This window comes from Notamacropus eugenii, chromosome 7 (assembly GCF_028372415.1).
Source record: "Notamacropus eugenii isolate mMacEug1 chromosome 7, mMacEug1.pri_v2, whole genome shotgun sequence".
NCBI lineage: Eukaryota > Metazoa > Chordata > Mammalia > Diprotodontia > Macropodidae > Notamacropus > Notamacropus eugenii.
The window spans coordinates 32874457-32888652 of NC_092878.1; the positions used below are offsets into that span (position 1 = coordinate 32874457).

Genomic DNA, 14196 nt, shown 5'->3' on the forward strand with positions numbered 1-14196 from the left:
CCCATACACCTCTCAAAGACACAGCATAAGTGGCAGGGACATTTTTCCTTATTGGAAATTCACTCTACCAATGAAATAATAGGTCTGATTTTTAAAATCTTCTTTTAAATCCCTCATTCTTTGATTCTGTCCCCCCCGCCCCACCCCGAGTTTCTCTTCAGTCAGTTGGACAGCATCATTCAAATCATCTGAAATTGTTACTAGCCTTAGGGCTATTGCTACATATGGTAGGAGAGATGGGTAAAGAGGAGAAGTTTCTCCAAACCAGCTATATTATTAGAGCTGGAGGTCCAGAGCTGACTGAGTTATCAGTCTCTTGCCAAGCATCTGACCCAGTCTACTATTGTCTTCCCTTTCAACTTATGTGGTTCTTTTGGATCTTAACCATTTACTTGGTCTCCTGAATATTCACTCAACAGATCCCGAAAAAAAGTCCACCTGATTCTCATTTATTTGTTTATCCTCTGACTTGTGTTCTTCTGGGTGACTTGACCTTGGGTCAAGTCTGACCTGCCTTCTATGTGCTCATCCACATCTCTGACCCATGTTACCCAGGTTGCCTAGTTCCCTAATCTAAGTTTCTGATCCCTGTTTCCCAGTGCAGAAAGAGAACAATCTGCCTGGGAGTCAGTGAAATGAATATTGCCACTTGGCTTGCTTTTCTCTAGTTAATCAACATGGATTGCTTCCTATAGTCAGTAGGTAGGTAATTTTATTGTTGTTGCAGTACTGAGACATGAGGAATAACTTACAAGGAGCATTTGACCATGGAATCCCAGAATAGCCATGCAAGAGCATTTATTCTCAGGGAGGACATGGGGCTGAGGAGTGAAAAATACATTGTTCAGTTTAGGGCAAGTCATAATTTGATAGATCCCAATATTTTTGAGCAACTGTTGACTCTTACTGAATCTGAGGTCTTCTCTAACCTCCTGATAATCTGTCTTTCAGCAAATATCAAATGAGGTGAATTGTGAAAGTTCAAGCACCGAAAAGAGAGACCTTGGCCGCCGTGTACAAACATCTTTGGGCACCATACAAACTGCCAAATTGACACCTCATTGCAGACGGCAAATAAAGTTAAATTAAGTGACTGAGGGGACTTTAACAAATTACCTATTCAAAATTGCTTTTGCAAAGCTTACCAAATTCATGGCAGCCCTGAAAGTATCTCCCTGCAAAAAAATTTTCCCCCTCTTGGTCTTGTGGCTGCTGCAGGAAAATTAGTAAAATCCACAGAATAACATTTGAACTTTTGCAAATGAGTAAACAGCCAAAATAAACAGCACTTCGGAAAAAACACACATTTTCTCTCTTTTAAGAGCAGGCTGTGCCTCAGCAAAATACCTTAAAAGTGAACTAAAAAGCTTTTAAAAAAATAAACAATTCTGCTTATGATCATAAATTGGGACCATATGGAGATGTGAAAGCTGCAAGAACAATCCATTTATGCTCTTTTCTCACTGCCTGCATTGTTTGCATGCCACAGAGAATGCTTATATTAAGTTGAGTTCACTGAAGTCTTCAGTGACCCCCCAATAAGAATGAACTCTCTTCCTTCTGGGGCTTCTTAGGCAACATTGCAGAAAAAAAGAGAATGAAATGAAGAGCAATACTTGTTAATAAGCCACAGCTGAGAAGCAAATTCTCCTTTTCAATTTCCCATCATTTTACCTCAATTCATATTTCTCCTTTAAAGTGCCATATGGCCCCAGTGAATCTCAGTAGATCAGTGATATATACCAAAGTTGAAAATATGTGGTGGCATCCTTGTGAATGGTCAGTCATTGATAGAGCTATGTTGCAATTTGCCCTCTTGTTCGGCTTCCTGGCCTTAAGGGATGGTGAATATACAGACTACCCAGAGTAGATCTGTAGTCTGTTTTCTCCTAATCAACTTGATTTGTGCCATGGTGTCATGGGTAAGAGAATGTGGATGATCCGATGCCAGCCATCATCACTAAACAATTCAGGCACTGTTTGGCCACCAGTGTAGCATGGGCAATGATAGTTTCTTTAAAGGTGAAGGGTTACATTCTCATTGTCTCTTGTGATTATCACTTGTGTTTCTTATTCTATAGAAGTATGATGGCATAATGGACAGAAAACTGGGTGTAGAGTCTGGAAGACCTACGTTCAAATTCTGACACTCATACTGACTCTGGGCAAATCACTTATCCATCTTTGTACCTCGGGTTGCTCTCTATGACTTAGCTACTGAGTTATATAGTTAGGTTTCCATGCTGAAGATAATTCTTTTGTTATTTTCCCCAATAGCACTTAATGTCTGTACCACTTATCCAGCACTTACCTAACCAGTTAAAATTAGAAAGAAATTAGATCAGACCCCCAAAGTCAATTGGACTAATCATAGATGAGAACTTTAATTGAAATGGAAATGATGACCTCGGTGCCATTACAATATTAGGCCCCTCTTGGCTGCCACAATGCAGGAATTCTTGGAAACACCCAATACCAGGGCTCTGCTTATGAGGAGGGATATGGTAATTATTTGTAAAAGGATATGTCTTAGGATCATAGCATCATAGATTTGGAGTTATAAAGGCCCTTAGAGATTCCCTAATCCAACACTCTGATTTTACAGATTGAATATAGTCCTTAAAAATGAAAATTATTTCTTTGACATATGAATATGTGTTTACTGGAGATCAAGTCAGAAAGCTTTAAATCGAACTAACAAAATAATAAAAGGATAAGGGTATAGAGAAAAACACAATAAATGAGTTTCCTAATTTTTTCTTCCCATTAGCTTAGTTTCTACACAGATATATAAGGTATTTGTGCTAATTTTGGAAAGCATTTGCACATATTTGAACTCCATAGACAATCATAAACTTCATGCTAACCAGTCTTTTCAACCTTTTAAGAAAAGCTACATAATAAAGGAGGACTAATTTATGTTTTTTCTCCTCTTCCTTCTCCTCCTTCTCTCTCCCTCCTCTCCATCCTTCCCCCTCTCTCTTTCTCCTCTCCCCTTTCCTTCCTTCCTTCCCTTTTCTCTCTCTCTTTCCTCTCCCTTCTTTCCTTCCCCTTCTTCCTTTCTCTTTCCCTCTCCTCTCTCTCTCTTTCCCTCCCCTCTCTCTCTCCTCTTTCTCTTTCCCTCCCTCCCCTTCTCTCTCTGTCCCTCTTTCCTTTTTCCTTCTTCCTTCCCCCACTCTCTTCAGTTGGGGTTCTAATGTGTAATGAGAATCCTAAAGAAGGAATGAAGAGACATAAGGGACCAGAAAATCCGAAAAGTGTCTTATCAGCATTTGAATCTTTGGGAAGTGGTTGTACTTTTTGAAAGAGTGGGTGGATGTATTCAAATCAGATACTGCCATATAAACTTCAAGGTCAAGTTTGAAGTTTCTTAGAATATTATGTCCTAAGGAGGCCCTCTCATGCTTACTTTTTTTCCCCTTTGGCTCTTCCCTGGATCGTAGGTTCTGTTTCCTTACTACTACCTCCTACAATCTTTATCTTCCTTCAATTGACCATTCAACACCATTTATTTTTTTGAAATAGATGGTTATTGATATTTTTTTATTTTACCTTGCCTAGGCTTCTTCTCCCTCTCCTACCCAGAGTCATCTCTTCTAACAAAGAAATTTTTTAAAAAGAAAAAGAGGAGGAAGAGGAAAAAAGTTCAGCAAAACTAATTTTGCATTTAGAAAAATCTGACATTATAAGCATGTTCCATGCCAGAGGTGTCAAACATGAACCTGTGGGCCTCATGCAGCTGGAGTGCAGCCTGAACCAGATTAAAATGTAATTCAGAAATGTTTAACAAAACAAATAAAAATAGAGTGAAACATAGATAATGTTACTGTATGGTTTTCTAAGTGAATATTCAGCCTGCAGAGATCCTGACATACAGTTTAGTTCTACTTCTATTTCAATTTGACATTTTGACATTCTATCCTCCCCAGCACAAAAGAATGGGAAGAGATGTCTTTTCTTGGGGGGGGGGGGGTCAAGATCAATAATTATTTATGAAATTTTCAGCCTGCAGTTTCTCCTATATCTATCTTAGTTTTGAGTGTTTGTTTCCATGTTGTGGTCCATTGGATTGTAAGCTCTTGAGAACAGGGACTGTCTTTTGCCTTTCTTTGTATCCCTAGTGCTTGGGGCAGCTAGGTGGTGCAGTGTCTAGAGGTGGTGCAGGAGTCAGGAGGGCCTGAGTTCAAATCTCACCTCAGGCACTTGACACTCACTAGCTGTGTGACCTTGGGCAAGTCACTTAACCCCAATTACCTCATCTTGGGTCATCTCCAGTCATCCTTATGAATATCTGGTCATTGGATCCATATGGCTCTGGAGGAGAAGTGAGACCTGCACAGCCCTCCCTCACTCAAAACAAAGTCAAGTGCAAGTCATATCATCATTTCTGTGATGGCATGGTCTTCTTCGGCAATGAAGGACAAACACACACACCAATCCCTAGTGCTTAGCATATTGCCTAGAATATAATAGGAGCTTAATAAATGCAAAATAACTGATTGATGACTCCTCTGTGCCAGGCATTGTGACTCATGCCATGGGTGTAAAGACAGTAAAACAGTCCCTACATTTAAGGAGTTTACATTCTAATAGAGGATACTGCATGTATATAGACAGGCATCTGCAAAACCCATAGAAAACACATACAAGGAAAGGAAGGCATGAGCAGGTGGGGTGGAAGGGGATGGAGTTGGGCACTAGGAAAGTCCTCTTGCAGAAGGTGGTGCCTGAACTGAGTCTTAAAAGCAACCAGGGATTTGAAGCAGGGGTTATGAGGACGGATGTCATCCATTGATTCACTTCTTAAAGAGGGCTCTTATAACCTCACTCAAAGTGTGAACCTGAAAAGGCCTCAGCCTAAAAGGGCCAGGGTCCCCAGGGTCTCCCATTGCATTCTGGGCCATCTCCAGTCATCTTGATGAATATCTGGTCACTGGACCCAGATGGCTCAGGAGAAGAAAGTGAGGTTGGTGACCTTGCACATTTCTCCCTCACTCAAATCCAGGTCAACTGCAAGTCATGTCATCAATCCCTGATGTCATGGTCTCCTTCAAAAAAGGACAAACACAACAACAATGAGGAGGGAATGTATCCCAGCCAGCGCTTAGGCATGGATACAGACAAGAAAGGATATTGAAAGTAAGGAGCAACAAGAGACAGCCAGACTGATAGAATGCAAAGTATGTAGAGAGGGAGTAATATATAGCAATGGGTCATGTTCAGCACAATTCAGGTGTCACCTCCTATACTTGGCCCTTGGAAAATCATCCCAGGTGTCTATGTTCTCTCCCTCTTGAGATGACCTTCTCTATAGTTTGTATTGACTTATCTCTGTGCTTGTGATACTCTGCCCCTTCACATACACACATACACACAAGTAAAATATAATTAAATATAATTAAAATATAATGTCTTTGAATTTACATTTTAGGCACAGTGCTTTGCATTCAATATATGCTTGTTGATCAGCTGATGGAAAGAAGATAAGGATTTTCATGAGGAGGCAGAATCCAAATCCTAGGGAAAGGAGCCCTGTTAAGAGAGCAAAGAAGGCAAGCATGAGAGGGCTTTGTAAAGATACAGTGTTGCTACATCCTTAATAAATGTTTATTGAATTGAATGGAATTGCTGTCACCCATCTCATATCTCCTTTGATTATTTATTGCTTTTTGGGTTTTTGAAAGATGAAAGTTGCCTCGGATTCCTTGAGCATAAGACTTCTCCTTTCTCTTAATTCAGATCCTTTTTTTCTGTCCCTTGGGTATCTCAGGCTGGCACCCTCTGCCCACTAGCAAGGATATTTGGGAAGTGCCATGGGTGGGTGCGGGCTCAAGGAGCTGGCTTTAATAACCCATATGATTTCTTGAGCTTTTTAGACCATAATAGAAATGGTATACCCAGGATGGTTGGAAGAATGAAGGAAGGGGCTGTATTTTTAGTGCCTGCTGTTTGTGGGTAACATAACTGAAAACTGTTGGATCTTTTCCCCTTTAGCTGAATGGCTGGTATTCAGGAGCTTGCACCCACTCTCTGCCAGGCTGCCCTCATGGAACTCCCTTTTTATGATGTGGGTGACTGGTTACTTGGCACCTGCCTGTCCCACTACAATTCTTCATTATTGTCCAGCACTGATGTCCAGTCATCCAGCCCAACTGGCAGCCTTGGTGTCATTGGGTTATAGCAGAGAGGGTTTATTGATGAGACTTGACTGGCGGGCTGGCTGTGAGCTTGTCAGGGCGTTACCACATTGTGAGTGAAAGTCTGCAGGCTAGGGGCTGGGTCTGGATGCTGCAAACCTGCTGGCATGGAGCTGGCATTCAGACATTAATGAACGACAGTAGCAAGAATAATGGCCAGGGTCCCATCCTAGAAGGATTCTGCCAATGCCTCCCGAGAATGAGGACTTGGCTTCAGTCGCTCTGAATCTTCATGGTGAGTTGTTGTAAGGAGAATTGTTTTAGGAGACTAAGCCCCCTGGATCTCTTGAGCCCACTCTCATTTTGGGAGATCTCATTTTACCAATGGACACTCTGGGGCTCTAACCATTCTTTGGAAGTGGAAAACAAAGTAAGAAGATGCTTGTAGGGCCCTATTATGCTTGTGCTGGGCATCACTACCTGATCACAGGCAAATTATCTAACCTCTGTGGGCCTTAGTTTTCTCATCTGTAAATCGGGGATACTAGCCCTACATACTTCTTTGGAATGGTGCAGGTTTTCTTGCTAGTGTGCTCATGTTGTTCCTTTTGCCTTGACTCTCTACCAACCCCACTCCTTCTGCCCCAAACTCTCTTGATCCATTTCTATCCATACTTCAAACCGCAGTTCAGATGTCATCTACTCCATGAAGCCTTCCCTGATGTCCAGTCAGAAGTCATCACTCTCACTTCTGAACTCCCAAAGTACTCTATCTTTAGTTGCACTCTTGTATTCTAATAATGATATTTATTAAACAATAACTTGCTAAGCACCTACTATGTGCACAGGGCTGTGTTAGGCACTGAGTTATATAGACAAATAATGTCCATAACTGATACCACACAGACTTTTAATAAGTGCTTGTTGAATGAATAAAATGACTAGCATGGTTTTACAAAGTACACTATGAACATTAGTTAGTAAGTCAGTCACATTTCTTAAGCACCTTCTATCTGCCAGGCACTGTGCTAAGCACTGGGAGTATAAAAAGAGGCAAAAGATAGTGCCTCCCTCATGGATTGGCAGCTAGTTGTCATAATCTGATAGAGCACTGGAGTCAGGAAGACTCATCTTCTTGAGTTCAAATCTGAACTCAGATATTTACAAGCTGTGTGGCCCTGGGCAAATCACTTAACCTCTGTTTGCTTCAGTTTCTTCATCTGTAAAATGAGCTGGTAAAGGGAAAGGCAAACCACTCCAGTATCTTTGCCAACAAAACCCCACATGGGGTCATGAAGAGTTGGATAGGACTGAACAAAAACAAACCCTGTAGGAGCTCATTGTCTAATGGGATCATCTCATGATTTCATTTGATCTTTACAACAGCCCTATGAGGAAGGTTCTAGTAATATCCCCATTTTACAGATGAGGAAGAGGAGGGTCAGAGATGTTTTGACTCACCTGGGGTCATACAAGATAAGACTCAAACCCAAGTTGCTCTTAATACCAAGTTGAAGGCATTGTCCTCCATCGTGATTCTCTAGATATCCTGTGCTATGGTTACTTGTGTATTTCCTTATCTTTACTAGTGAGAAAGCTTCATGAAGGCAGGACATTTTTCTTTTGCACTACTTTGGGAGGAAACTAGATGACTCAGTGGATAATAGAGCATTGGGTCTGGAATCAGAAGATCTGAATTCAAATCTGGCCTCAGACACTTTCTAGCTGTTTGATCCTGGGCAAGTCACTTAATCTCTGTTTGTCATAATCCACTGGCGAAAAAAATGGCAAACCGCTCCAGTATTTTTGCCAAGAAAACCCCATGGACAGTATGGTTCACATGAAGAGCTTGACAGGACTGAATGAACAGCAATGACAAACTACCTTGGACAGATTAAGAAATTGATAATGTATGTGTTGTTTTTCAATGAAGTAAGTCAAAATCAAAAATGTGGAAACATTTTGCAAAAACTGAAAACACTGTATAACTAGAAGAATTGCAAAATAAAGAGAGAGTAGAGCTCAGCATTACTACCTTTTTTCACTTCCTCCTTTATAGGCTGGTAGGGGGCTATAGTGTCCTTATAGAGATTACTTGGGCTTTCATAAAACACAGTCCTCAGGGCTTCACATATCCCTAGAAATGAATGGACTTGTGAATAGTGTCCTTTCTATACTGTATGTTCCTGTTAGAAGCTCTAAATTAGAAAGGGGAAGGTGGTCACATTAACAGAAGTTGTAACTTCCCACCTAACAGAGATCCAGTAACAAAAATAGTTAGTATTTATCAAGCATCTTAAAATTTCCTAGCATTTTGCAAATATTATCTTACGTTTCCTTACAGCAACTCTGAGAGGCTGGTGTTATTACTGTTATTGCTACCATTATACAGATGAGAAACTGTGACTTGCCCAGGGTCATATATCTAGTAAATGTCTATCTAAGGCTGGATTTGAACTCAGATCTTCCTGACTCCAGGTCCAGCATTTTATCCACTGAGCATCACAGGATGGGTCCATGTAGTATAGAGGCAAATGGCTTAGCCCTCTCAATGATCCAGGTGGTTAATACTCATGACCCAATCTCTTATTGTATTGAAAGTTGTACAAAAATTTGACCACCAACTAATGACTTTTTTTTTTTTTTAGCCATAGCAATTTATGAAACTGTTTGCCAACGGTTGGAGAGATGATCATTATCAGTGGGGGGTGTATTTACACTAAATAAAATCTTGATTCCTTAAAATATTGATATAGGATAATGATTGATACTATTCTGCTTACCTCATAGAGTTATTTTAAGGATGTGAAGAAAACAATGAAAAAATATTTATTGCTATACAATGGGTTTGCCCTTCGTTCCCGAAGAAGACCATGCCATCAGAGAAATAATGACATGACTTGCACTTGACTTTGTTTTGAGTGAGGGAGGGCTGTGCAGGTCACCAGCCTCACTTCTCCTCCAGAGCCATCTGAATCCAGTAACTAGATATTCATCAGGATGACTGGAGATGACCCAGAATGAGGCAGTTGGGGTTAAGTGACTTGCCCAAGGTCACACAGCTAGTGAGTGTCAAGTGTCTGAGGTGAGATTTGAACTCAGATCCTCCTGACTCCTGCACTGGTGCTCTATCCACTGCATCACCTACCTGCCCCTACAGATAGTAAGTAACTTGCCCAAAGAAACAAAAGTACTAGGTAGCTTAAGAGACATTTAAACTCAGGTCTTCTGATTCCAAATGCCCTACTCTTTTCACTACATCATTCTGCCTGCTTTTACTTCCTTCAAATCCAGTTCTGACATTATCCTTTCCATGAAGTCTCAAGTGATTTTTCCCTTCTTGAATCTCTGTCTGGATCTCTCCTAGGAATGAATCCCAACACTAATTTGGATCAAAGGGGGGAGGGGGGAGGGAGCATTTCTTAGGTGCCTACTATGTTTCAGAAATTATAAGGGCTTTACAAATGTTATCTCATTTGATCCTCACAACAACAGTGCGAAGTAGGTGCTATTATTATTCCCATTTTAAAACTCACAAAATGGAGGAAGATAGAGGTCAAATGACTTGTCTAGGGATACACAATTAATATCTGAGGCCAAATTTGAACTCAGGTCTTCCTGACTCCAGACCCAATGCTCCATCTACCTAGCGGCCTGATTATTACATCTGAAAGGGGCTTAATAACAATTCCAATCCTATTTTACAGAAGAGAAAACTGAGGTAAATGAAGTGATTTCCCTGTGGTCACACAGGTAATGAGTAGCCCAGCTAGATTTTGAATTCATGTCTTTGACAAAAAAACTAGCGCTCTTTCTATTAAACTAATCGACTGTGGAAACGAAGACCCATGAGGAAAGACTAAATTAAATAATATTGTTTATCCTGAGGAAGAAAATAACAAACGATGATTTATGGTTTTTATGAAGGTAGGCCAAAGAGAAATGGGATTTAGTTGGAGCACCAAGGATTTTATCTACCTAGAGAACAATGATCCAAAAGGTGGGTGAAGGAGGCTCTTGGGATCTTTTTCTCTTGATGTGTTTCAGGTTAGATCAACTTTCATTTGCCTTTGGTATTTTAAGTGTGTGCTCATTGGGAAGCAAGGGAAGAGGTGGTATGGCTTCTTAGAGGCCTTTTCTATTTACAATGTAAGGTTTGTAAGGATGAACCTGAGTCATCAAGACCAAGATTAAATTGTATTGTCTTCTCTTGCTTAAGAAGGCAGAGAAAAGATCCCTTTGCCTCTCAATCAATGATTTTATTAATACAACACAAAATCTCTAAGTTTGTGGAAGATGTGGTATAGAATCAGTTGGGGCTGGTCCAGAAAAAGTTTTCTGAGAGAATAGGACTTGTTTTGGTTTTCAAAAGGCATCAGGAGAGGAGTGTGCTGCTAAAAGTTTAATTAATAATTGGCTCTCCAGAAAAAAAACCATACAAACAATACACTAAATTTAATCTGTATTTTTTAAAAAAGAAGTTTTTACTGATGTCTTCTGTTTTGTACATCATCCTAGTTATCTCAGGTATCCTTCTCTTTTATTCAAGTCCTCTTTGATCTTTGTAATTTTGTTACATTCACTCAATTTTTCCATTTACGTTGTTGTGGTTACTGTGTATGTTGTTTTCTTGATTCTGTATCAGTTCCTGTTGATCTTCCCAGGCTTCAATGTATTTATCACACTTATCATTTCTTACAGCATAATAATAGTTCGTTACTACAATTCTCCAATGAATGGTCATCTACTTTGTTTCCAATTCTTTGCTATCACAAAAAGTGCTGCTGTAAATATTTTGGTGTTTTTGGGGAGTTTTCTTCTTATTAATGGCTTCCTTAGCATATAAATCCAATAATGGAGTCTTTGGTTCAAAGAGCATGGACACTGTAGTCACTTTACTTGCATTATTCCAAATTGCTTTCCAAAATGGTTGTATTATTTCACAGCTCCACCAACAATGTGTTAGTATACCTGTCATTACACAGCCTCTCCAGCATTGATTATTGTCATTTTTGTCATCTTTGTCAATTTAATCTACATTATTAGCATTTTCTAACACTTTCGTCTAAATTATCTACAGAACAATAAATCAAGCTGTGAATAATATTTGCCAATTTGCAAAGTATACATATTCACACTGATAATTTAACATTCATCTCTCAAAAGCCTATTTAAACTGGCTCCAGCACATCCTTGAAGAGGGAACACAGTCTGGTTGAGAAGTAAGTGTCTATTTTTCTGGGCTCCTTATCTACATCCATCTGAGGATGTTTTGTATTCCTTACAGGTGGTGCCCATGAAGGTCTGCAGCATTTGGGTCCTTATGGTAACATCCCTAACATTGTGGCTGAACTGACTGGTGACAACATCCCCAAGGACTTCAGTGAGGACCAGGGCTATCCAGATCCTCCAAATCCCTGCCCCATTGGAAAAACAGGTAATGGGCAAGCATACTGATGTGTTCCCAGGGAGAAATAGATTTGAGATTGTAAGCAATTGAAACTTAAAAGTGCTAATGGGAAGCATTGAGAATTACTAACAGTTCAATTCTACTGGGTAGCCCTGTGTTAGAAAGTGAAGAGGCCAAGTGAATTTAATTTGGCATACGTATATCAGTCATGAGGCCCAGATATATAAAATTATTTTGCCAATATTTTCTCTCACTCTCCCTCTTCCATTGTTCAGTCATGTCAGACTCTTCTTGACTGTTCATGAGGTTTTCTTGGCAAACATACTTACGTGATTTACCATTTTGTTCTCCAATGGATTAAAGCAGAGGTTAAGTGACTTGCCCAGGGTCACACAGTTAAGAAGTATCTAAAGTTAGATTTGAAGTGGTCTTCCTGACTCCAGGACCAGTGCTCTGTCCACTGAGCTATCTAGCCGTCCCTCTTTTAGCTGCCCTCAATTATCTCCCCATTCTCCTTAACTTAAAAAGAAATCTTCATCACCCCCTCCCTCCAAATTCTTCCAAAATATCTTTCCCTTTTCCCACATAAGACACAGACAACTCAAGATTATCTACTCTCAGGATTATCCACACCCATTCATTTCTCCTACTTTCCCCCCGCAACTACCAGCCTTAGCATCCAGTTAGCCCCTCCCTTTGCAGGAGGTGGGGGCGGTGGGAGGAGCAAAATGCCAACAATTTAAGATCTATTAGACTGTAAATTTTTGGGAACAGGAATTGTCTTTTGCCTCTTTTTGTACCCCAGCCCTTGGCACAATGCCTGACACATGGTAAGTGCTTAATACATGTTTATTGATTGATTGATCTATGTAGAGCTGGAAGGGACCTCAGGGCCCATGTAATTGACTTCATTTTCTAGATGAGAACATTGAAACAGTGAAAGTGACTTGCTCAAATTCGTACATGTGGCACCACAGAGATACAAAATGGTTTCAATTCCATCATCTCACTGAATATTTATTATTATTGCTATCCTAATGTAATAGATAGGAGACGAGGCTCATCTAAGATCATATAGTAAATAGAAGAGTAGGACTGTAGACTCTGGTATTCTTCCTACTGGTCCTCTTTGAGAACAAAGGACAAACAAGATTTTTTCTGTCACACCACAGCACTTCTCTGAATTTAGTGTGGTAGAGTGGAAAGAGACATAGCTTTGGAGTCAGAGGACCTAGGTTCAAATTCAGCCTTATACATCCTTGGGTAAAGCCACTTCAATTCTGTGGACTGTGGTTTTCTCCTCTATAAAATGAGGGGGTTGGATGAGATGGCTTCTGATGCCCCTCCAGTTTATAGATCTGTGATTTTATTTGCCCAATATAGATTAAGCAAAAAATCCAACTGTCAGTTCGAATACATTTTAACAGTTCTGATAAAAAAATCAGAAATGGAAGCCTGCTAAAATATTTTGAAATATTTCAGTTTAACTCCTTCCTTTCCCTCTCTGCTTTCTCCCCTCAGGTCTTCATACACTGTTTCTATGGATAATAGTGAGAGGCCTAGCATACTAGTATTTCCTATTAAAGTTGTCCTGGACCATGTTCCTCATAACTGTCATTCTTCTTAAGACATGGTAATTTCTTAATTACCAGAATAGGCTTGCATCCTGATAGACCAATGATAGGATTGGTAGCCCTGGCCTGAGGACCCCTCTGCCCCTACTTTCAGGCTCTGTTTAAAGGGAGACCTTTGTTTTTAAGCTATCACTCAGTGACTAAGGATAGAATTCCCCATTTCCTTTTCTCTGCTTTTTAACGTAACATGCAAAGAGCTACCACCTGCTATTTCTAACTCAATTTAGGATAAAATGTTTTGTCTACATATGGACCGAGTTGGAACCCAGTTTAATCTGGTTACCTGCTAGGGTTCATCACTTTCAGGGACAAATCTGTACTTTCAATAACTCATGGATTGTGTGAAAAGGAATCCAGAGTTGGGCAGGGAGGCTGAGCGTTAGGTTCTAATAGGGTATCAACATGCCTGAATACAGCTAACCTTGTTTCTTGGTGGTGCAAATTCCTCATTATTGAAATAATTGATTTCACTGATGTTTGGTGTTATTTCAAGCATGACAGAGAGATCAGGAAAAAGTCTCAGGGATTCCATAGGGGATGTTGAGGAGTAGACTTTGGACTTTGCTGCCTCATGAAAATCCCTTCTGGGCTAGAGCTACTAGAGAAGGTACTGAGATGGTGCAGCAATCATATGTCCTGGAAAATCTAGGAAGGAAAGAAAGTGTACTTTTAACAAGACTTTACAAAAGGAATATCTTCTATCAGACCATGTGTCTTGGGTTTTTGTTGTTGTTGTTGTTAAAAAACATGGTCACTGTAACTAACGAGAATCTAAGTGATTGCGTGTGGCAAAGCAATGTGGGTCTGCCGGCGCAGTGAAAAATTAGATTTGAAAATAGGATTGCAGGAAGACCTGAATCACTGCATGGCTCAGATCATTTCAGCCACATATTATTTGCTTGTATAATTTTAGATTCAGGGAGAGGAAAGACCTGTACCAAGTTTAAGGAACAACATTCCCCAGGGGCAGCTGGCTGGATTGATTAGACACAGCAGAGGGCCTTATTCAGGTATT

General features: G+C 40.2%; 1 long non-coding RNA gene and 1 pseudogene across 1 annotated transcript; both read left to right on the forward strand.

The window, feature by feature from the left end:
* Positions 1 to 14196, forward strand: part of LOC140513793 (uncharacterized) — a 66343-nt pseudogene that overhangs the window by 32151 nt on the left and 19996 nt on the right.
* Positions 3775 to 5620, forward strand: LOC140513838 (uncharacterized). The gene is made up of 2 exons (XR_011970378.1): positions 3775 to 5139; positions 5432 to 5620. It is a non-coding gene; the product is annotated as an uncharacterized lncRNA (long non-coding RNA).